Source organism: Scyliorhinus torazame, chromosome 22 (genome assembly GCF_047496885.1).
Source record: "Scyliorhinus torazame isolate Kashiwa2021f chromosome 22, sScyTor2.1, whole genome shotgun sequence".
Taxonomy (NCBI): domain Eukaryota; kingdom Metazoa; phylum Chordata; class Chondrichthyes; order Carcharhiniformes; family Scyliorhinidae; genus Scyliorhinus; species Scyliorhinus torazame.
Window position 1 is genome coordinate 11,845,762 of NC_092728.1, and position 25,428 is coordinate 11,871,189.

General features: G+C 49.6%; 1 protein-coding gene across 1 annotated transcript in view; it reads left to right on the top strand.

Moving 5' to 3' along the window:
- LOC140399430 (E3 ubiquitin-protein ligase HUWE1-like) overlaps nt 1-25,428 on the top strand; it is a 212,632-nt gene that overhangs the window by 11,234 nt on the left and 175,970 nt on the right. The gene's annotated exons all lie outside the window — the stretch shown is intronic.

Consider the following 25,428-nt stretch of genomic DNA (forward strand, 5'->3'; position numbering starts at 1 on the left):
CCCGGCTTGGGTCACTGTTTGTGTAGAGTCTGTACATTCTCCCCGTGTGTGCGGGGTTTCCTCTGGGTGCTCTGGTTTCCTTCCACAGGCCAAAGATGTATGGGTTAGGTGGATTGGTCATGCTAAATTGCCCTTTAGTGTCCAAAGCGTTTGGTGGGGTTGCTGGGTTATGGGGATAGGGTGGAGGTATGGGCTTCGGTAGGGTGCTCTTTCTGGGACCAGTGTAGACTCGATGGGCCAAATCGCCACCTTCTGCCTGTAATTTCTATGCTTCTAACCACCTTTTCAGGCAATGGGTTCCAGATTTCAACCACCCTATGGATGAACCTTTTTTTCCCTCAAATTCCATCTAAATCTCCTGCCCCTTACCGTAAATCTATACAGCCTGGTTATTAACACTCTACTAAAGGGAAATGATCCTTCCTACCCACCCTATGTCCCTCATGAATTTATAATGTAAAGGTAAAGTTGGTATAGTCTCAGATGACTATAGGCTGCTTCCCCCTTTTGAGGAGAAGAGCTGACTGGTGGTGATTTAACCTGAGGGTTACCACACCTCCGGCGAGGGAAAAGGTTGAGAAGGCTTTGTGCTCATGAATGAGCTCGTACAAAAATTGAACCTGCGCTGCTGGCCTCGTTCTGCATTACGTACCACACCTCACTCGGGTCCTTCCTCCGCCTTAGCTGCTCTAAAGAGCAGCCCCCACCTAACCAGCATCACTTCATAGCTGAAACACTCCAGCCCAGGCAACATCCTGGTGAATCTCCTCTGCACCATCTCTAGTGCAGTCACATTGTTCCTATAGTGTGGTGACCAGAACTGCATGTAGTAAGCCAACTTGACCCAGATCGCCGTCTCCTATCTTAATATCTTTTGTGTGGTTCAGTGTCAAATTGTGTCTGGTAATGCTCCCAGGATGTGTCTCAGGATGTGCAGGGTGCCAGATAAATGAATATTTTTATCTCGTTGATGTTGTTAACAGCTTTATATGCATTCAGCATACTCACTCGGCGCAGACTCAGTCCTTTTGCACCTCACCCTCTCAAAGATCCAGTGATTCTATTCGAGTCTGGTGTCGTTTGCTCGAGGTTAGTAGGAGGACCAGCTAACACTGTGAGCCACCCCGTAACCTGGTGAAACGTGGCACAATAGAATGGGGTTTACAAAATACAATTTGCCTGCATCGTGTTTGTAAATTCTTTCACACGTTGGCAGACTTGTGTTTTCTATTAACTGAATAATGGTCGAATGGGATGCTGTAGTGAGCAGAATGTCAGGAGAATTTGTATTGTGCGTATCACTGACTTGGCACTGATGTGCATCAGTGACCTGGACGCCGAATGTTAGGGTAACCTTACATGACCTCCAAATGAGTATTTTTCATTCTAGAATTTTCTCTCCGCACTATGCAGCACCACAAATCTCACGGGCCAGCATGTCCATTTGGTGTTGTCCACCGTTGTTGTGAATTTGCTTTGGTCTTGTAAAAGTATGTTCCCCGCCAGCCTTGCCGAGAATTCTTCACGGTTTTCCTGTGCACAAAGCAGAGTAGGAAGTGACTGAGTTTGACTGCTGTTGAGCTTGGGGTGCAGTCTCTTGTCAAAGTACCTGACATCCTTGGCTGGCTGGAAATGCGCCGTGTAAGCAAACTGCATGATCATGGTGGACCTTGCACCCCAGAAGGGGAGACCATTCGGCCCACTGTCCACGCGCCAGCTCTTTTGATTGTCCTCAGAGGAAAGATGAAATAAACTGACCCTTTGTTCTCCCTGGAGTTGAGGATGAAAGGTGATCTCGTTCTAACACGCAGGGCACAACGGTGTCAGTGGAGGAAGGATGTTTCTTCTGGCTGGGGCGTCTACAACCAGGGGACACTGTCTCTGATAAGGCCATTTAGGATTGAGATGAGGGGAATTTATTCACTCGAAAGGTGGTGAATCTTTAGAATTCTCTGCTCCATTGAGTATGCTCAAGACTGAGATCAGTACATTTCTACCAATTTAGAAATGTCAAAGGATGTGGGATATTGCAGGCAAATGGTGTTGAATTAGGAGATCGGCCTTGAGCTCATTGATTGGCGTAGTGGGCTCGATGGATAGAATGACCTTCCTATTGATCCGCTCCTATTTCTCATGTTCTTATGAAATAGTTATCTAATGGGTCCCACTCCTTTACTTGTTCTCCCCCCCCCCCTTCTTTGTAATCTAGAAAAAAAGATATTTATCCAATTCCCTTTGGGAAGCTCCTGTTGAGCCTGCTCCTACCACTCTTTCAGGCAGCGTATTCTCGCTCGCAATTCTTCTGCATTTTATATTTAAAACAATGCCCTCTGGTTCTTCTATCGATTCTCTTCAATCTGTTTCCCCCCCCCCCCCCCCCAACCCTCTCTGGTTACCGGCACTTTTTTTGGAGGGGGGAGGGGCAGTTACCACTGTAGTACATCTCCTCCACACCCTCTCCAAGGCTTTGGCATCTAAAAAGAAAGACTTGTATTTATATTGCACATCAGTGGATGTCTCGGAGCGCTCTACTTTTTGCCCCTGCCTTGCTACTCTTCAGAATAGTGCTGCAGGATCTTCTATATCCTCTTAAGCTGACGGCTGGCGTCTTGGTTTAATGTCTCATCGGCAAGACAGCGCAACACTCCCTTAGTACTGCTCTGAAGTGTCAGCCTTGATTTTTGAGCTTGCGCCCTGGAACCTTGAGACATGGAGGAGAGAGTGCTGCTGACTGAGATGTGGCTGACGTGTGGCACCCTGAGTTGGATTGAGGCCTGGCTGGGCAGCGATTGATTTATTTAAAAAAATGGTCCGCATAACCTCCTTTGGAGTCTGTCAGGAGCATCGGTGGAGTAGAGTGGTTACTGATGGGGTGGGTGGGGGAAAATCAGCGTTGGCTATGATGGCCTCTCGGGTTGGAGATGAATGACCATGGGAATGAGTCATGAGTGGGCAGCTCGTCAAACCCCGGGCTCCAGCATGAGTCAGAGGTGGGGAAGTTTTTCAGAAAGCTCCTGCATGATGAACCAGCACCAAGTCCACCACTAACATGGTTTTACAAGCAACTGATGGGCGTGCATCACTGAGGCGGTGCCGTTCGATCTAAAACGACTGCTGGTGCTTTTGGTAACTGTGTTGATCTGGATTCATGACTCTTATTAATAATAATCTTTATTAGTGTCACAAGTAGGCTTACGTTAACACTGCAATGAAGTCACTATGAAAATCCCCTAGTCGCCACACTCTGACGACTGTTCGGGTACACAGAGGGAGAATTCAGAATATTCAATTCACCTAACAGCACATCTTTCGGGACTTGTGGGAGGAAACCGGAGCACCCAGAAGAAACCCACGCAGACGGGAAGGACGTTCAGACTCTGCACAGGCACTGACCCAACACGGGAATCGAACCTGGGGTCCTGGCACTGTGAAGCAATAGTGCTAACCACTGTGCTACCGTGCCGCCCCACGTTCTGCGCTGCTGTCGATGATCCCGTTTGCAATCCTTCCAAATTTAATGAAGCCTTTGCAAGGTCCATTAGCTCCAAGCCAACTCACTGTAGTCTTGTAGCCGTGTGGAAAATTGCCTAGGGATTGGTATCTTGACTCCCAAAAGCCTGTCCACCATCTATAAGGCATAAGTCAGGAGTGTGAGGAAACTCTCCATTTGTCTGGATGAGTGTGGCTCCAACAACACTCAAAATGCTCGACACTGCCCAGGACAAAGTCACCCCCGTTTGATCACCTCATCCACAAACGTTGGCTCCCCCCATCACCAAAGCACAGCGACAGCCCTGTGTACCATCTACAAGATGCACTGCAGGAACTTGCCAAGGCTTCCTCGATAAGCGCCTCCCTAACCCGCAACCTCTACCATGTAGAAGGATGAGAACAGCAGACACGAGAACACCGTGTTCCCCTCCGAGTCACTCACCATCCTAAATTGGAAACATATCCGTCGTTCCTCCACTGTCATTGGGTCACAATCCTGGAACTCCCTCTCTAACCGCACATGGGGGACAGCAGCGGTTCAAGGCGGCGGCTCACCCATCGCCTTCTGAAGGGGCAATTAGGGATGGGCGATAAATGCCGGCCTTGTCTCCATTAGAGACTGAACACTTGTGTTGAACTTTTGAAATTGCTGAGTACTTGGCTGCCTTAGGGCAAAAAGTTATTGCCTCTGGCTCCATTTTCCTGCTTCCCCTAGAAACTCAGGAATGTGTGATTGCACGAGCTCTGCTTTGACGAGGAACAGCGTAACACTTTCCATTTACCGCAGTTTGTTTATTCCTTGGGCAAAAATGCATTTGAGGTGTCGCTTGTGGGGTTGTTTTCAGCTTCAGTTACCTTGCAGTGGCTCAACTCATTCGCCAGATGTAAATTATGCCCCATTTCCAGTTCCCCCTCCCTGACAGAGCAGTGGTCTGCTGTTGCTTTGAAGCAGTTGGAACATAGGAACAATTGGGAGAGGGGGGTCACCCCTCCGAGCCTGTTTCACCATTCAATTTGATAATGGCTTGGTCTGTTGTTGTTCACCCTCCGTTCCCTTGATGACCTCACTCGACAGAGACCTACCAATATCATGCTGAAAGTGTCACTTGGCATGGTATTTCCAACCTTTTGTGGCTCCCCTTAAACTAGTCTATGGCATACCTGACTGAATGCTCCAGCATTTTACCTTCCCTGAAACCAATGTGGATGTTATGGCAAGCTTGTTTCTTTCACTCCTGCATTCTTTGAATGAAGGTGACGCAATTTCCCGTTGCGGTGCTCGCTAGGGCAGTGGTGTTGGAAAGGGTGGGGGACGGACGGACCCTGTTGAGTGTCTTTAGGATCTTGCTTTTAAAATCTTCCTCCTTCTGTACCCCAATGGATATAGGCTTAACTTGTTCAATCTGACCTCTCCAGGTAGGCTTTGAGGAGATTCCTGAAGCGTTTCCACTCCCTCCTGGGAGTCTCCTGCCATGAGTTCTGAGTGGAGTAATGGCTTTGTGGAGTCTGGTGTCAGGCATACGAGCGACGCGCCCAGCAGAGCTGATTTTGAGTGATTAGCACCTCGATGCTGGTCATGGTGGCTTTGGAGGGGTAATGGTAAAATTGGCCATAGGCTGCTTCCCGCCTTGACAGGGAGAGCTGACTTCTGATTTAACCTGAGGATCGCCACACTTCAGGCGAGGGGAACGGTTGAGAAGGCGGAGCCTCCATTAATAACTTCAGCCGGTACGGGAATTGAACCTGTGCTGCTGGCCTTGCTCTGCATCACGAGCCAGCTGTCTAGCCAACTGAGCTAAACCGGCAGGGGATGCTGCTATGGGACCACCTTGCCACTAATTTGGAGGATGCAGTGAAGGCTGGTCGTAGTTGTTCAATAATTTGAGATTGTCCAAGTTTCTGAACCCGATTGCTGTGCGAGGATTACTGCTGCCCACTAAACCATTATCAGCCTCCAGTTTGAGATCATGTTCTTCAAATACTCATTTTCTCAGTCGACCGGCTTGCTGGAGATGATCGATGAATTTAATTGTCCAGGGATCATGTGGACCATGTTTTGCGACTCTTGGTGTTCTACTATCCGTATGACATAATTTCTGCAAGAGCTGGACGTTGGTACCATCGCTCATTTAACCTCCTAGGAAGGAGCCATCAGCTGAGATTAAGCCTAGTTATATCCTTCTATAACTTGCAGATATGATCCCTGCTTCTTTCCACCTTTCCAATTGAAAGAACATCTAAACACTCATCCCATCATTATTATAGATTTTTTCGAAGTTCTGCCTTATAGAAGTATGTAGACAAAGCTTTTAAGGCTCGTTTTTAATCAATTTGTGGGAAATGGACGTCGCTGACTATTGCCCACCCCTAATTACCCTTGAAGGTGGTGGTGAGCTGCTGCCTTGGAACTGCTGCAGTCTGTGAGGCCTAGGTGCACCCAGTGTTTTTTGGGAGGGAGCTCCAGGATTTTGACCCAGTGACAGTGAAGGAATGACCAATATATTTCCAAGTCAGGATGGCGAGTGACTCTGAGGGGAATGTCCTGGTGGAGGGGTTCCTAGGTATCTGCTGTCCTCGTAGATGGTAGAAGTCGTGGGTTTAGACGTTGCTGCCTAAGGAGCCTTGGTTTGGGAACCATCCAAGTGGTTTGGGAACCATCCATATCTACCTACGGTTCTGTAACCACTCGTTTCCACAGCATTTTGCTTGTAATTGACTTCTGGGAGTGAATATGCTCAAAGTGCGGTCTACTGAGTAATGGCGTGATTGATTCTAATCTGAAATATCAGATCAGTGAACAGGAAGTAGGACTGTCGTGTACTCCCTTGTGTGTTGACCATTAAAAAAAATCATGTTCCTTTGCACATCGGGATGAATTCTAAATCGCTTTAAATTTATACCCTGCTCAAAATGTTGGTTTGGAGTGAGTTCTGTGACCATAATCAAATCTGAGTTGTACACCATTGCATTTCTGGCTACTGCTTCTGATCTTGGTTTCCCCCCCCTCATGTAAAGGTTACTTCAGTTATCACTGTGAGCAGTAGTACTAAGGAAACAGCTCCCAGTGTACTTTTTATTTTTATTCATTTGCAGAATGTGGGTGTTGCTTTTAGGCTAGCATTTATTGCCATCCCTACCGAGTTGCCCTTCAGAAGGTGGTAGTGACTTGTCTTGAACCGCTGCAGTCCTTGAGGTGTAGGTACTCCCACTGCTGTTCGGGAGGGAGTTCCAGAATGTTGCCCCCAGCGACAGTGAAGGAACGGCGATATATTTCCAAGTCAGGATGGTGAGTGGGGTTCCCAGGTATCTGCTGCTCTTGCCCTTCTAGATGATAGTGCTGGGTTTATCTGTGGGTGGGTTAGCAATCAAGCGGGTCCTGCTTTGGATGGTGTTGAGCTTCCTGCGTGTTATTGGAGCTGCACCCATCCAGGCAAGTGGGGAGTATTCCATCACACTCCTGTAGATGGTGGACAGGCTTTTGTTTAGGAGATTAGTTACTTGCATAGGATTCTTAGCCTTTTATCTGGCCTAGTAGCCACTGTAGTAATAGGATAGTCCAGTTCAGCTTCTGATCAGTGCTAACCCCCAGGATGTTGATTGAGGGATGGTAATGCCATTGAATGTCAATGGGCGATGGTTAGATCCTCTCTTGTAGGAGATGGTCATTGCCTGGCACTTGTGTATGTAACTTGCTCCATGTCAGCCCAAGCCTGGATATTGTCCAGGTCTTACTGCATTTGGACATAGACTGCTTCATTATCTGAGGAGTTGCAAATGGCGCTGGATATTGTGTAGTCATCTGCAGCCGTCCCCAATTTATGATCTTATGATGGAAGGGAGGTCATTCATGAAGCAGCTGAAGATGGTTTGGCCTAGGACACTTCCTTGCGAAATTCCTGCAGTGATGTCCTGGAGCTGAAATGATTTACCTCCACCCACCACAACCATTGTCCTTTGTGGCAGGTATGACACCAGCGGAGAGTTTTCCCCGATTCCCATTGACTCCAATTTTGTAGGGCTCATTGATGTTAAGGGCAGTCACTCTCACTTCTGGCATTCGGCTCTTTTGTCCATGTTTAAACCAAGGCTGTCATGGGGTCAGGAGCTGAGTGACCCATGCGGAACTCCAACTGAGCGTCCGTGAGCAGGTTATTGCTGAGTAAGTGCCGCTTGATAGCACTGTTGGTGACTCCTATCTCTTTGCTGATGCTGGAGAGTAGACTGATAGGGCAGTAATTGACTGGGCTGGATTTGTCCTGTTTCTTGCGTACAGGGCATGTTATGTAACTGAGTCGCAGCTTGTACACGATGACAAGTTGGGAAGTGCTGCATCGCAGAAAAGTGCCAATTTGTGGTGTCAGAATATTGGGATACAGCATTAACGTGCCTGTTAGCCTGTCCCCGCTGATGTCTTGTTTTCCCCAATCCACTCAAGAATTGTACAAATAGGATCTGAGGTCTCAACTACAAGTTCTGCTTTGCAGCATTCTACTCTGCCTTTGTAAACTCCATTTAACAGTAGTGGAACCTGCCTTCCGACTCTTGTCTCCCTCTTGGTCTATCCACCGCTGTCATAATTGCCCCCCACTCCCTCAAAAAGAAACCCCGTGACTCTGTTTAAGGGCAATGGGCAACAAATGCCACATCCCAAGAACAAATGTTTTTTAAAAAAAAACTCATGCAGTGTAGGTACACCCGCAGTGCAGTTCGTGAGGGCGTTCCAGGACTTTAATTCCGCGACAGTGAAGGAACTGCTGATGGAGTTCTGGTGTGTGTGAGGGGAACTTGCATGTGGTGGTGTTCCCATGTGTCTGCTATCCTTTTCTTTTTAATTTAGAGTACCCAATTCATTTTTTCCAATTAAGGGACAATTTAGCATGACCAATCCACCTACCCTGCACATCTTTGGGTTGTTGGGGAGAAACCCACGCAATCACGGGGAGAATGTGCAAACTCCACACGGACAGTGACCCAGAGCCGGGATCGAAACTGGGACCTCAGCGCTGTGAAGCAGCAATGCTAACCCTGCCCTTGCTGTCCTTTTCAATGGTAAGTGGTAAAGGTCACGGGTTTGACAGGTGCTGTCGAAGGAGTCTTGATGAGCTACTGTGGTAGTGCAGCCTATAATTGGTACACAAGGTAGCCACTGTGCATCGGTGGTGGAGGGAGTAAATGGCGGTGGTGGATTGGGTGCCGAACAAGCAGGGTTGCTTTGTCCTGGATAGTGTTGAGTTTCTTGAGTGTTGGAGCCGCACTCATCCAGGCAAGTGGGAGTATTCCATCACGCTCTTGACCTGTGCCATATAGATGGTGGACAGGCTTTGGGAGGAGGCGATTTACTCGCGACAGGATTCCCAGCCTCTGACCTGCTCTTGGAACCTGCTCACAGTATTTATATGGCTGTGCCCAGTTAGGTTTCTGGCCAGTGGTGACCCAGGATGTTGATTCAGTCATGGTATTTGAATGGCCCTTGAATGTCAAGGGCTGTGATTAGATTCTCTCTTGTTGGAGAAGGTCATTTCCTGGCACTTGAATGACACGATTTACCACTTATCAGCACAGCTCTGAATATTGTCCAGGTCTCTCAGTGTATGGACACTGACTGTTTCAGTATCTTGTGAAGCCTGTCCGTCACCTTGCTTTGAAAACATGCCACTGAGAAACCCAAGTGAAATATGCTGGAAATGCACAGCAGGGCTGGCAGCACCTGTGGAGAGAGAAATGAGTTTCAGGCCTGTTAGCAAGTATCATCTTGGGGCCACATTTATCCCAGATATGGCCCAGGTATTCTCTCTCCACCTCCCCTGTAGAATTGTCATTGGTTTGTCAGACAGCTGGGGAGTATGGTTTGGTTTCCTGGTAATCTGCATATGGGCGACATGGTAACACAGTGGTTAGCACTGTTGTTTCACAGCGCCAGGGTTCCAGGCTCACTGTCTCTGCAGAGTCCGCATGTTCTCCCTGAGTCTGCGTTGGTTCCTCCTGGTTCTGCGGTTTCCTCCCACAAGTCCCGAAGTGCTGTTAGGTATTTTAGACATTCTGAATACTCCCTCTGTTACCCGAACAGGTGCCGGAGTGTGGCGATTAGGGGCTTTTCACAGTAACTGCATTGCAGTGTTAATGTAAGCCTACTTGTGACACTAAAGATTATTACTGGGAAACATATGGGAAGTTGGGAGTGTCACAGTTGATTGAGCACATTGGCACCATCATTCTAACCTGAGGATTAATACCCGGCTCGATGCGTTCCACCAGATTGTGGGTGGTACTGCAGCAGCCACTTCTGATTCTGCAGGTGCCTCTGCCCATTCTGGGACTGGTTTACTTCAGAAAGGATGTTATTGCCACAGGAGCAGTCCAACAAATGTTCACCAGACTTTTTGCAGGGACGGCGGGACTGTCCTGTAAAGAGGGATTGGGGCAAACTGGGCCTGTATTCTCTAGTGTCTCGAACAATGAGAGGTGATCTTGTTGAAATCTGCAGAATACTTGAAGGAATAGACAGGGTCGATGCGGGCAACATGCTTCCCCTGGTGGGGGAGTCTAGAGCCAAGGTGCACAATCTGAAAGTAAGGGGGAAGCCACTTGGGACCAATATGAGGAGAAATGTTTTTACCCCATGGGTTGTGAATCTTTGGAATTCCCTTCCCCAGAGAGCTGTGGTAGCTCAGTCACTGAGTATGTTTGCCGCAGAGATTGGCAGATTTCTAAATGCCAATGACATAGAGGGATATGACTAGCAGTTGCCCAAAGAGCTTCGCAGACGATGAAGTCCTTCTGTAGGAAATATAAGAAACGGGGCAGTCACATTGCACAGAGCAAGCTTCCATAACAAGCAGTGCGGCGATGAGCATATGTCCAGTTTTTAGGATTTAAAAAAAAATTTAGAGTACCCAATTCATTTTTTCCAATTAAGGGGCAATTATTGTGGCCAATGCACCTACCCTGCACATCTTTGGGTTGTGGAGGCGAAGCCATGCAGACATGGGAAGAATGTGCAAACTTCACATGACAGTGATCCAGGGCCGGGATCGAACCTGAGACCTCGACGCTGTGAGGCAGCAGTGCTAACCACTGCGCCCCCGTGCTGCCCTAGTTTTTCGTGATGTTGATTAAGCGGTACATATTGCCCAAGCCACCCAAAGCGAGCTCCCCTGATCTTTTGGAGTGGTGGTAAGGGACGTTTAACACCAGCCCTTTGTGCAGCAATCCCTCAGTACCATGCTGGGATTGTGAGCTAGCACCTTTTGCTTGTGCCACTGGCTGGGGCTAGAATCTGCAATCCTTCTGGGACTGGTGCTAGCTGCTGCTCCTGTTCATCCCCTGGGTTTAAGAAATGTTGTAATTTGGCAACCAGTTTATCAGCATGTTTGAAAGTGCCTCACTCTGTTCCTACCCTAAGTAATGCCTTTTTTTTAACCCCCCCCCTCCGAATTGGTGGCTTTAGTAAATACTCCAGGTTACTTTTTCTGGGACCTGAATATTAAAGCGGTTGAGATGATTTTGAGCCTGTTGGAATGCACTCTTTGACCTGATGACCTGGCATCCAGAGTTTTCGTTTACGCGGAACAGACACTCTCCAAATGTTCGGCATTGTGTAACGCGCAGTGTTCAAATTGAGCACAGGCGGAGGTTTTGTTTTCTGTCCAGAAGCTTTGTCCATTTGTGGGGGAGTGTTGGGTTTGGGCAGATAACATGGCCAATCAGGCCTGTGTGTTTCTCTGAGCTCAGTTTGGGAGGGATGTGTCATGCTTTTATCACATGCAAAGCAATCTTTTAAAGGAGGAAGCCTGTGACTTATATGTGGGTCCTTTCCACCCAGAGTCAAAACTGATGAGAGCACTTTTCCGTGGCAAAGTTTGCGAACCAACAGTGAAACTAAGACCTGCACTATTTTTCGTTTAGACTTAGTGACGCCCTCTTTTTCAAAAAAAAAAAGCAGAACAGAATATTTTATAATGTGTCTCGTACTACTGTCATCGTAAAATGATGTGGAGATGCGAGCGTTGGCCTGGGATGAGCACAGTAAGAAGTCTTGCAACACCACCGTAAAATGATTTGCATCTAACTTCTGTTCATGTGGTCAACACAAACCTCTTGTATTGCAAGTACCAACACCCCCCCCCCCCACACTTTCTCCCCGAAACTCCTCCCCAACCATATTTATTCGATTGGTCCTGGGAAATCAAATCATTTTAGAATCTTCGAGAAGCTGGAGTAAGGCTGTTTTACTCCTCGAGTCTCCTCTCATTCAGTGAAAATCATGGCTGCTGAACCTCAATTCTCCTTTCCCATCCCACTCCTAATTTTTTTCAAATAATTTTTTATTTGTGTCACAAGTTGGCTTACATTAACACTGCAATGAAGTTACTGTGAAAATCCCCTAGTCGCCACACTCCGGCGCCTGTTCGGGTACACAGGGAGAATTCAGAATGTCCAATTCACCTAACGAGCATTTCTTTTGGGACTTGTGGGAGGATATTAGGGGGAAGGCGGGATCAGGCTATCGAGTTGGGTGATCGGTCATGGACAGGTGGAGCAGGCTTGAAGGGCCTATTTTCTATGTTTCGTGTACAGGGTACTCAAATCCTTTGTGTGGGGAGGGGCAGACTTTTTCCTGTCATTCCTACCAATGTGGGTAATTTCACATGTCGCCCGAGCCAGCGGTGTGGACTGTAAACAGCTGAGGCCCAAGCACTGTTTCTTGCCTAATAAAAACAGAAAATGCTGGACAAGCTCAGCGGGTCTGGCAGCATTTGTGGAGAGAAGAAACACGGTTAATGTTTCCAGTCCGGATGCCCCTGAACTGGGACAGAGTGGATGGGGCAAAACTGTTCCATTGCCGTCGAACCAGTGGGACAAAGGCTAAGGCGACTGGCAAAATGGAGTCGCGAGGGGAAACCTTTTCACCCAGCGAGCGGTTAGGGTCTGGAATGCACTGCCTGAGAGTGTGGTGGAGGCAGGGGCAATCAGGGCTTTTTTGATTACCCGCAAATATTGAATGTGCGGATGCTCCGTGGAGAAGGCAGGGCCGAATTCTACCTTTGGAGAGCCGGCATGGACAGGATGGGCCGAATGGCCCCACTGCAGTAACATTTGTGATTCCACTTGAATTAGTTGTGCCCTGTCTGGTAAGAGGTGTGAGGCCAGCAGAGCAAACTGGATTAATATCTGAACGGCAAGCAGCAACCCAAGATATTTCCCTTTGATGTGATTAGTGAGGTTTGCTCGTGTGTCTGAGCCACTAACCCCAAAGCCAGCACTGCGATCGACTGCACAATTACTCCCCCTGTACCCCTGCGCATTGTTTCTATTCCAATATAAATCTGACATCCCCATGAATATCTCATTTGAACCTGCCTCCACCCCACTTGCAGGTAGTGCATTCAAGACCCCTGCCGCTCGCTGGGTGAAATTTCCGTTTCTCATCATGCTTGCTTCTCCAGCAAGTCACTTTAAATGTGTGCCCTCTCGTCCGCGGCCCTTTTTACAAGCTCAGAACAGTTTCTCCTGTCTCTGTCCATCCCCCCCCTCTCAGATTTTGAACATTTCTATCTCTTGGGAGGAGATGTTGATTGTAGCAGTCAGTTTTCCAAAATCATCTTTGTGGTGAGACACCTGGCTGTGCGATGTTCTCCCCACTATAATTGACATTGGGTTTAGCATCACCTCACCCCTCCATCCCGTTACCACTCCACACCTATGTCCAGGTATTTCACACACACGTCGCCAGATAAAACCTTTGAAACTGAGCTGCGAGATGTTAGGACGGATGGCCTAAAGGGATAGGCTTCAAAGGGAGGAGTGGTTTAGGGCAAGAATTACAGAGCGTGGGCCCAAATAGCTGAAGGGACGCTGGCCATTGCTGGAGCCAAAGCTGGGGAGGGTGGAGGGCACACGGACTAGTTCAAGGAGTCATAGTTGGAGAAGTATTGGTGGCATGGTGATGCAGTGGTTAGCACTGCTGCCTCATGGCGCCGAGGACCAACGTTTGATCCCAGCCCGGGGTCACGGTCCGTGTCTCTATGTCTGCGTGGGTGACACCCCCACAACCCAAAGATGTGCAGGGTAGGTGGATTGGCCATGCGAAATTGCCCCTCAATTGGAAAAAAAAGAATTGGGTACTCTAAAGATATTTAAAAAAAATATATATTGGAGGAGTACAGAGATCTCAGCAGTTTCAGAGCTAGGGGGGGATGAGGCCATGAAGGGATCAGACAATCTGTCGCCCTGAGCTGGTTCGAAGTGCGAGAGACCCCAGTCCCACGCTGCTGTGGCTGTCTCTGAACAGCCTTCCCTGTGTGAGCTAGCAAACAACTGGGTTGCATCAAAATCCCAGAAGAGACGACCACGTGGACTGCAGTGCTTCAAGCAAGGTTCCCCCAGCTACTACCGATCCAGTAACTCGGGCCTGGGGTAATAAATGCCCACTTTGCCACCCATATCCATGTCCCAGAGATGGATTAACAAATAAATGGGAAAGTATACGAATAGGCAACGGTCAAGGCTGGAAAATGATTATAAAATGGCTACTTTGCATGTGCTTGTAAGAATTGAGCAATTCGTAATTTGTGGAAGCTGCATAATTCACACAGTGTGGTTGAAAGATTTAAATAAAATATATAGTCTCTACATCTCTGCCATTTGGTAATTACCTTTGATTGACGGCGGGCAGGAGGATGTTTCTGCTGAGGGTAGAATGCTTGACTTTGTTACTGGTTTTACAGGGTGGAATGTAACAGCAGCTGTGCAGGCGCCCTCGGGACCTCTACTCTCTCCAGTACAGCACCTTGATCGCCTGCTTATGTACTGGTCCATTTAGTCAACCAAAAATATTGAGGGACACAGGGCAAAGGCCTTTCTTCAAAGAGTAGTTAGTTTGTGGAATTCTCCTCTCGAGTGCAGTGGAAGCCGGCTCATTGAATATGTTCACGGCTGAGTTAGACAGATTTCTTTTTAAAAAAAATATTTTTATTGAAGTATTTGTAAAATGTTATAACAAGAACAGTAAACATTAAACATTAACATGGTGAAAAAATAGCCATTTCCACAATCGGCACTATCTTCACAGACCACATGAAATAACATAAAACAACCCCCCCCCCCCCCCCCCCCCCCCCCCGCCCACCTCGGAAAGCTGCTCCTGCCGACATTTTAAATTTCTCCAAGAAAGTCGACGAACGACTGCCACCTCCGGGAGAACCCTAGCATTGCTCCTCTTAAGGCGAACTTTGTTTTCTCGAGGCTGAGAAACCCAGCCATGTCATTGACCCAGGTCTCTACACTTGGGGGTTTCGAGTCCCTCCACATTAAAAGGATCCGTCTCCGGGCTACCAGGGAGGCAAAGGCCAGAACGTCGGCCTCTTTCACTCCCTGAACTCCTGGGTCTTCTGACACTCCAAAGATCGCCTCTGGACTCGGCACCACCCGCGTACCTAGCACCGTGGACATTGCCTTGGCAAACCCCTGCCAGAACCCTCCAAACTTCGGGCATGCCCAAAACATATGGACATGGTTTGCTGGGCTTCCCGCACATCTGTCTTCTATCCCGAAAAACGTACTCGTCCTCACCACCGTCATGTGTGCCCGGTGGGCTACCTTAAACTTGATTAAAGGGAGCCTAGCTCATGATGAGGAGGAATTGACCCTACTTAGGGCTTCTGCCCACAGACCTGGCTCTAACTCTCCTCCTAACTCCTCCTCCCCATTGCCCTTAAGTTCCTCCACTGGGGGAGTTGCTGGTAGATGTCCGATACCTTCCCTTCCCCCACCCAGGTACCGGAAACTACTCTGTCCTGTATCCCCCGTGGCGGCAGAAGTTGGAAGGCCACCACCTGTTTTCTCAGGAAGGCCCACACTTGTAAATATCTAAAGCCGTTCCCTGGCGGCAGTTTAAATTTGTCCTCCAGCGCCTGCAGGCTGGGAAAGCTCCCATCCTTTTGATACCTGCCCTCTGCCAGCTATGGAATCCTGCCCAGTAGAAACCTGTGGTTATTACATATCGGGGTCAAGACCAACACGCCTTCCACCCTCTTGTGTCTCCTCCACTGCCCCCAGATCTTCAGTGCTGCCACCACCACCGGACTTGTGGAGTAACGGGCCGGCGAGAACGGCAGAGGTGCCGTTACCAGCGCTCGCAAACTGGTGCCTTTACATGACGCCGCCTCCAACCGCTCCCATGCCGACCCCTCTCCCAATACCCACTTCCTATTCATGGCTATGTTGGCCGCCCAGTAGTAGTTGCAAAAGTTTGGCAACGCCAGCCCTCCCTCCCCCCTGACTACGTTCCGGCAGCACTCTCTTTACTCGTGGGGTCTTATTCGCCCACACAAATCCCGAGATGATCTTATTCACCTGCTTGAAAAAGGCCTTCGGGATGAAGATGGGAAGGCACTGGAATACAAATAGAAATCTGGGGAGGACCGTCATTTTCACGGTCTGTACACTCCCCACCAGTGACAACGGGAGCATGTCCCATCTTTTAAAGTCCCCTTCCATTTGTTCCACCGAACCGGGTCAAATTAAGCTTATGCAACGAATCCCACTTCCGAACCACCTGTATTCTCAGGTAGCGAAAGCTCTTCTCTACCCTCTTCAGCGGCAACTCACTCAGTCTCTTCTCCTGCCCTCAGCCTGGATCACTAACAACTCGCTCTTCCCCACGTTCAGTTTATACCCCAAAAAACTGCCAAATTCCCTCAAGATCCGCATGACCTCCCTCATCCCCTCCAGTCGGTCCAAAATATACAGGAGGAGATCATCCGCGTAGAGTGAGACCCGGTGCTCCACCCCCCCCCGGACCAGCCCCTGCCAGTTCCTTGAAGCTCTCAACGCCATGGCCAATGGCTCAATGGCTAGAGCAAATAATAACGGGGCGAGGGGACACCCTTGCCTCGTCCCCCGCTGCAATTTAAAATACCCCGACCTAAGTCGGTTCTTACGTACACTTGCCACAGGCGCCTGGTACAGCAATCGCACCCACCGAATAAAGTCCTCACCAAACCTACCTAGCGCCTCCCACAGGTACTCCCACTTTACCCGATAGAAAGCTTTCTCTGCATCCATCGCTGCCGCAACCTCTGGTTCCTCTCTTTCCGAGGGCATCATAACAATATTTAAAAGCCTCCGCAAATTGGCATTAAGTTGCCTGCCCTTAACAAATCCAGTCTGGTCTTCCCCTATCACCCCCGGGACACAATCCTCTATCCTTGTGGCCAAGATCTTAGCCAATAGCTTGGCATCCACATTTAGTAACGAGATTGGCCTGTAAGACCCACACTGTTCAGGGTCCTTCTCCCATTTAAGAATGAGTGAGATTGAGGCCTGCAACATTGTAGGGGGAGGATACCCTTCTCTCTAGCCTCATTAAAGGTCCTCATCAGCAGTGGGTTCAATATCTCTGAAAACTTCTTAAAAAATTCCACCGGAAAGCCATCCGGCCCCGGAGCTTTGCCCGACTGCATGCCCCCCAGCCCCTTAATGATCTCTTCTATCTTGATCGGGGTCCCCAGCCCTCCACCAGGTACTCCTCCACCCTCGGGAACCTCAACTGGTCCAGAAATTGCCTCATCCCTTCTCCCGCCGGGGGCTCCGACTCCTATAATTTGCTGTAGAATTCCTTATAAACTTTATTCACCCCCCTCCGGGTCCAAGACCAAGTTACTCTCCTTATTCTTTACTCCACCAATCTCCCTGGCCGCCTCTCTCTTCCTAAGCTGGTGCGCCAGCATCCTGTTAGTTAGACAGATTTCTAATCGTCCATGAGTCGAGGGTTATGGGGTTGGGCAGACAGGCAATGTGGAATAATGGCCATAAATCAGATCACTCATCTTATTAAATGGCAGACCATGCGCAAGGGGCAGAATAGCCTACTTCTCCAATTTATGAGGTCCTTGTATTCTCAAAGTTTTCAAAGGGAGAGAGGCAGGGGTTTCCAAGGAGAAAGGAACCATTTGCAATGACAGCTCACATGGGATCCTGGAAAGGAAATTCCAGGGCAGAACTCCACCCGGCAGCAGAGAAGCCAGCAGGGCAGCTCTGACTGTAACAGCACCGGGGTGGGAGTGATGGGGCTTGGTGTGGTCTGCGGCACGTTTCCTTAAACCTGAAGCGACTGAGTGGCAGGGCAGAGTCCGAGCTGTCGACTCGCCACGCGGTACAGGAGAGCAGCCCTGTGCTGCTGGCAGAGGAGTACTCTGGAGACCGTTTCGATCAGATGACCGTTCAGCCGTGCCATTTTTACAGAAGATTAAATCCAGCCCTCCCCCACAACACCCACCCACCTCAGAAGTTTAGAATCCTCTGATCTTCAGTACGAGTCTCGCTTGTGTGTATCTCAGGACCATCACAAAACGGGTATTTGTGATAGGGTCAAAATATTCTGAACTTCTGTGAACAATAAACATAGGTATGTTGGGTATAAAAGTTGTATTACCCGCCCCCTCCCCCCACATTCCCTCATGGGGGTTACGCTTGGGCGCCTCTGCCAGCATAGGCTGCTGGACAAGCGGGTGCCCCTTCCTCTATCTTTGCTAAATAGTTCTGATATTTAACATGGAGCTTTCCAAGTTTGAATAAGCTTAAGAGCCAGGTGCAAGTGTAGCCGCCCTACTCCCTCGCCTGAACTGTTGAAGCACTCAAAGCGTGATCAGCCTCAAGCCTGCCGCGCCATTCAGTTAGATAATGGCTGATCTGTACAGTTACGCCTCCCAGGCTGAAACTCTCCAACCAGTGAAAAGAGACCCAGCCAGCTCATGGTGACTTGTGCCAATCCTCGGCTAACGTGATTCAAATCTCATCCCACCACACCTCTTCTCTCTCCCAGATTCCGGCCTTGTCGCCTTCTCATGCAAAATCTAACTTTCCTTTTGAAAGATGCAGCACCTTGACCACTGTACCATTCCAACTGTATTGCTCAGCATAAATAGCCAAGTAAGCTAAATCAAATGAACTGAGGGACAAATTAAAGGGACAGTCCCTTAAAGGGAAACTGCCTTAAACAAAAAAGGAATCGCAAATTAGATTTAAAACATCAAACCAAAATGTGATTGAAGGGGCCAGTAAGCACCCAGACCCTGAGGGGCCCAACGGGCATGACAAGTCTCGAGTATTTCCAAGGAATTTCCTGCTAATCTCCTCACTGACAATATTAATGTTCCTTCCCAACTGACTTCCCCCACCTGGGCAAGTGACCTTTCCCTTATTTATTAGTTCACTTTAAAACAAATCTCAAATTTCCCCCTGGCTACCGTTTCTCCTGTAGAAGCTGTCTCTATTTTATAGATTCTTGATCGCCAAGTGAGTCAAAGGGGATGGATGGGGGCGGCAGGAGATTTGAGGTTACAGTCCGGTTGGCTGTCGTTTTATCAAATGGTGGAGCAGGCTTGAGGGGCTGAATGGCAACCTCCTACTCGTGTGTTCCAGTCTCCCGATTATGGTAATTTTCTATTCTCTGCGGAAATGCAAATTAGATTTTGAATTAAATCACTGTTGTCTCCAGCCAATGCAAGATGGCCGCCCATAACCAACTGCGCATGCGCAGAGATCCACTGATGTCATTGCTGGAGCCTGCAGCCTGGAACTCCAGAGTGACAAATGGAGAGGGAAGGATTTGCGGACGGGGAAACTAAAATCCAATCCTTGTGGAATATTTTGCTGAGATCGCGTTAGTGAGTGTTTCAAAACACGAACCCGGTACCGTAAGTGGATTGTCGGTTGCTGAGAGTGTTGGCTGAGGCAGTATAATTAGACGAAGCCTGCAGTTGGCAACGTGATAAAGAGACTGCTCCCCTTCAGTTAGAGAAGAACTAGCTAAGGTAGACTGGGAGCAAAGACTTTATGGTGAAACAGTTGAGGAACAGTGGAGAACCTTCAAGTGATTTTTCACAGTGCCCAGCAAAGGTTTATACCAACAAAAAAGGACGGTAAAAAGAGGGAAAACCGACCGTGGATATCTAAGGAAATAAGGGAGAGTATCAAATTGAAGGAAAAAACATACAAAGTAGCAAAGATCAGTGGGAGACTAGAGGACTGGGAAATCTTTAGGGGCAACAGAAAGCTACTAAAAAAGCTATAAAGAGTAAGATAGATTATGAGAGTAAACTTGCTCAGAATATAAAAAGATAGTAAAAGTTTCTACAAATACATAAAACAAAAAAGAGTGGCTAAGGTAAATATTGGTCCTTTAGAGGATGAGAAGGGAGATTTAATAATGGGAGATGAGGAAATGGCTGAGGAACTGAACAGGTTTTTTGGGTCGGTCTTCACAGTGGAAGACACAAATAACATGCCAGTGACTGATGGAAATGAGGCTATGACAGGTGAGAACCTTGAGAGGATTGATATCACCAAGGAGGTAGTGATGGGCAAGCTAATGGGGCTAAAGGTAGACAAGTCTCCTGGCCCTGATGGAATGCATCCCAGAGTGCTAAAAGAGATGGCTAGGGAAATTGCAAATGCACTAGTGATAATTTACCAAAATTCACTAGACTCTGGGGTGGTCCCGGCAGATTGGAAATTAGCAAACGTGACACCACTGTTTAAAAAAAGGAGGTAGGCAGAAAGTGGGTAATTATAGGCCAGTGAGCTTAACTTCGGTAGTAGGGAAGATGCTGGAATCTATCATCAAGGAAGAAATAGCAAGGCATCTGGATGGAAATTGTCCCATTGGACAGACGCAGCATGGGTTCATAAAGGGCAGGTCGTGCCTAACTAATTTAGTGGAATTTTTTGAGGACATTAACAGTGCGGTAGATAACTGGGAGCCAATGGATGTGGTATATCTGGATTTCCAGAAAGCCTTTGACAAGGTGCCACACAAAAGGTTGTTGCATAAGATAAAGATGCATGACATTAAGGGGAAAGTAGTAGCATGGATAGAGGATTGGTTAATTAATAGAAAGCAAAGAGTTGGGATTAATGGGTGTTTCTCTGGTTGGCAATCAGTAAGTAGCTAGTGGTGTCCCTCAGGGATCAGTGTTGGGCCACAACTGTTCACAATTTACATAGATGATTTTGAGTTGGGGACCAAGGGCAATGTGTCCAAGTTTGCAGACGACACTAAGATAAGTGGTAAAGCAAAAAGTGCAGAGGATACTGGAAGTCTGCAGAGGGATTTGGATAGGCTAAGTGAATGGGCTAGGGTCTTGGAATACAATGTTGACAAATGTGATGTTATCCATTTGGTAGGAATAACAGCAAAAGGGATTATTATTTTAAATGATAAAATATTAAAACATGCTGCTGTGCATAGAGACCTGGGTGTGCTAGTGCATGAGTCGCAGAAAGTTGGTTTTCAGGTGATTAAGAAGGCAAATGGAATTTTGTCCTTCATTGCTAGAGGGATGGAGTTTAAGACTAGGGAGGTTCTGCTGCAATTGTATAAGGTGTTAGTGAGGCCACACCTGGAGTATTGTGTTCAGTTTTGGTCTCCTTACTTGAGAAAGGACGTACTGGCACTGGAGGGTGTGCAGAGGAGATTCACTAGGTTAATCCCAGAGCTGAAGGGGTTGGATTACGAGGAGAGGTTGAGTAGACTGGGACTGTACTCGTTGGAATTTAGAAGGATGAGGGGGGATCTTATAGAAACATATAAGATTATGAAGGGAATAGATAGGATAGATGGGGGCAGGTTGTTTCCACTAGCGGGTGAAAGCAGAACTAGGGGGCATAGCCTCAAAATAAGGGGAAGTAGATTTAGGACTGAGTTTAGGAGGAACTTCTTCACCCAAAGGGTTGTGAATCTATGGAATTCCTTGCCCAGTGAAGCAGTAGAGGCTCCTTCATTAAATGTTTTTTAAGATAAAGATAGATAGGTTTTTGAAGAATAAAGGGATTAAGGGTTATGGTGTTCGGGCCGGAAAGTGGAGCTGAGTCCACAAAAGATCAGCCATGATCTCATTGAATGGTGGAGCAGGCTCGAGGGGCCAGATGGCCTACTCCTGCTCCTAGTTCTTATGTTCAGTAAATGGTCTTAACTTGGGGTGCCGACAGCGCAGTAATGTTTCCAAGCCCTGGGCCGGGGGCATCCACTGCTGTGCATTGCACCTGAAAGATGGCGGCTGCGCATGCGACTGCGTCTGCATAACTGTTGGGTCCAAATTAAACTGGATCAGCAAGTAGCTCATTCCTCCAACCCACTCCAGCCCTCCTTTGCCAGCCTCAAACCCTCCCCAACTTCGATTGAACCTTCGTTCTTCTGGCCCGGACCAGCTAGATATATTGAACACAACTGTTTCTGACCTTGGCGGCCAGTGTGTAAACCCATTTTCTAGTTGGAGATATTGAACGCAATTGCTTAACAGTAATGGGGCTGGGCGGGTAATCCATGGTCCTGGATCAGTGCACCATTGAATTAAGATCCCATTGCAATGGCTGGGAGGAATTTAAATTCAATTAATGCGTGTGGAATAAGATGCTCATCTCATTCACCATGTTTGTAAAAACCCACCTGCTTCAAGCATGTTCCTCGGGGAAGGAAACCTGTCATCCTTGGACAATCTGGCCAACATGTGACTCCAGTGGTTGACTCTTAGCTGCCCCCTCAAATGGCCCGAACATGCCTTTCGCGTGTGTCAGACAGCAAGAGAAAAATCAGTACATGGACTGCAGTGGTGCAAGAAGGCAGTTCATCACCACGTTCCAGAGAGCAATCAGGGTTGGGCAAACAAATGCTGATTGAGCCAGCGATGCCCACATCCCGAGACTGAATCAGGAAAAAAAATTGGGTGCTTTGCAGGCACCTTCTAGCTGGTTCTGGACCTCTCTCTCCCCGTCGCCCTCTCTCCCCCCCCCCCCCCCCCCCCCCCTCTCCCGTCTCGCCCTCTCTCCCGTCCCCCCCTCGCCCTCTCTCCCGTCCCCCCCTCGCCCTCTCTCCCGTCCCCCCCTCGCCCTCTCTCCCGTCCCCCCCTCGCCCTCTCTCCCGTCCCCCCCCTCGCCCTCTCTCCCGTCCCCCCCTCGCCCCTCTCTCCCGTCCCCCCCTCGCCCTCTCTCCCGTCCCCCCCTCGCCCTCTCTCCCGTCCCCCCTCGCCCTCTCTCCCGTCCCCCCCTCGCCCTCTCTCCCGTCCCCCCCCCCCTCGCCCTCTCTCCCGTCCCCCCCTCGCCCTCTCTCCGTCCCCCCCTCGCCCTCTCTCCCGTCCCCCCCTCGCCCTCTCTCCCGTCCCCCCCCTCGCCCTCTCTCCCGTCCCCCCCCTCGCCCTCTCTCCCGTCCCCCCCTCGCCCTCTCTCCCGTCCCCCCCTCGCCCTCTCTCCCGTCCCCCCCTCGCCCTCTCTCCCGTCCCCCCTCGCCCTCCCCGTCCCCCCCTCGCCCTCTCTCCCGTCCCCCCCTCGCCCTCTCTCCCGTCCCCCCCCTCGCCCTCTCTCCCGTCCCCCCCTCTCGCCCTCTCTCCCGTCCCCCCCCTCGCCCTCTCTCCCGTCCCCCCCCCTCGCCCTCTCTCCCGTCCCCCCCCTCGCCCTCTCTCCCGTCCCCCCCCCTCGCCCTCTCTCCCGCCCCGCTCCTCGCCCTCCCGTGAAAATTTCTTTGGCCGTTTCTTCACTGTCACTGGGTCAAAATCCTGGAACTCACTCTCTCAAAGCACTGTGGGTGTACCTACACCAGAGGGAGTGCAGGGGTTTTCAAGAGGCAGCTCACCCACACGCTTCTCATCTGCAATTTGGAATGGGCTCTAAATTCTGGGCCCAAGTCACATTGTGGACATGTCTTCTCAGTTGAAGTTCACTAACTCTGGACCGAAGGTGGCCAATGGTCGAATGCCTCGTGTGCGAATTTATTTAACTGATGTCTCTCTTTAGGGGGTTGGGTTAGCACAGTGGGCTAAACAGCTGGCTTGCAATGCAGAACAATGCCAGCAGCGCAGGTTCAATTCCCGTACCGGCCTCTGCGAACAGGCACCAGAATGTGGCCACTAGGGGCTTTTCACAGTAACTTCATTGAAGCCTACTTGTGACAATAAGCAATTAGTATTATCTTGTGCAATCCACATGAACTCTGGCTTATTGAGACCTGGGCCGTTTTAGACTCGCAGACATATTGGAAAACCTGTTCTCCTGGTTCTCTCCTTACGGGCGATGGCAAGCATGCAGTCCAAATATTGCCTGGCCGTACAGTCAGTGTTTTGAGGTTTGCGTAAGGCAAATTGCCAATGCGCAGGCCTGTGGACTACTCGTGGGGGCTGGGTTTACAGCTATGGATCAATTCAGCTTGTTCTGGCAGGTTGCTTAGCATTTGTATCCAGTTTAGGGAGAGACAAATAACTGGTTGCATTTGTGGTTTTTGTTTCACTTGCGCACGCACACAAGCGCTGCACTCGCTAAGGCAGGTCCCAGGTATTAGTAATATTTATTGGTAACTAAATGGTAGGATGTGCTGAAATCAGGCAGATAAGTGTGTGATTGTGTGTGTGTAGGTTGGAAGAGAGGCCAATAAAGCACATGGTGTCCAGGGACTTTTTTAATAGGAGCATAAGAGTACAAGAGCAAGGAGGTTATGGTGAATTTGTGTAAGTCACTAGTTTGCCCTCAGCTGGAGTATTGTGTCCAGCTCTGGGCACCACACTTTAGGATTTGACGGCATTGGTGAGAGTGCGCAGAAAAGATTCACCAGAACGATGCCAGTGATGAGGAGCTTGAGTTCTGAAGAGAGATTAGAGAAGAGAAGGTTGAGGGGAGATTTGATCAAGGGCGTTCAAATCACGAAGGGGGTCTGCACAAGACTGGAGAGAAAGAAAATATTCCCACTAGCGAAAGGATCGAGAGGGCAGAGCTTTCAACTAGTTCGTGAAACGAGAAAAAAAGCTTTTAACACTCTCAAGCAGCGAGTGGTTAGGATTGGGACCGCTCTGTCCAAGTGTGATGGAGGCAGGTTCACAGAAACATTCAAAAAAGGGGATTAAACTGTTGAAGAAGGGGAGTGTGCGGGGCTGAGGGAGAAGGGGAGTGTGCGGGGCTGAGGGAGAAGGGGAGTGTGCGGGGCTGAGGGAGAAGGGGAGTGTGCGAGGCTGAAGGAGAAGGGGAGTGTGCGGGGCTGAGGGAGAAGGGGAGTGTGCGGGGCTGAGGGAGAAGGGGAGTGTGCGGGGCTGAGGGAGAAGGGGAGTGTGCGAGGCTGAGGGAGAAGGGGAGTGTGCGAGGCTGAAGGAGAAGGGGAGTGTGCGGGGCTGAGGGAGAAGGGGAGTGTGCGGGGCTGAGGGAGAAGGGGAGTGTGCGAGGCTGAGGGAGAAGGGGAGTGTGCGAGGCTGAGGGAGAAGGGGAGTGTGCGAGGCTGAAGGAGAAGGGGGGTGTGCGAGGCTGAAGGAGAAGGGGAGTGTGCGGGGTTGAAGGAGAAGGGGAGTGTGCGGGGTTGAAGGAGAAGGGGAGTGTGCGGGGAGAGGGAGAAGGGGGAGTGTGCGAGGCTGAAGGAGAAGGGGAGTGTGCGAGGCTGAAGGAGAAGGGAGTGTGCGAGGCTGAAGGAGAAGGGGAGTGTGCGAGGCTGAAGGAGAAGGGGAGTGTGCGAGGCTGAAGGAGAAGGGGAGTGTGCGAGGCTGAGGGAGAAGGGGAGTGTGCGGGGCTGAGGGAGAAGGGGAGTGTGCGGGGCTGAGGGAGAAGGGGAGTGTGCGAGGCTGAGGGAGAAGGGGAGTGTGCGAGGGCTGAGGGAGAAGGAGTGTGCGAGGCTGAGGGAGAAGGGGAGTGTGCGAGGCTGAAGGAGAAGGGGGGTGTGCGAGGCTGAAGGAGAAGGGAGTGTGCGGGGTTGAAGGAGAAGGGGAGTGTGCGGGTTGAAGGAGAAGGGGAGTGTGCGGGAGAGGAGAAGGGGAGTGTGCGAGGCTGAAGGAGAAGGGGAGTGTGCGAGGCTGAAGGAGAAGGGGAGTGTGCGAGGCTGAAGGAGAAGGGGAGTGTGCGAGGCTGAAGGAGAAGGGGAGTGTGCGAGGCTGAAGGAGAAGGGGAGTGTGCGAGGCTGAAGGAGAAGGG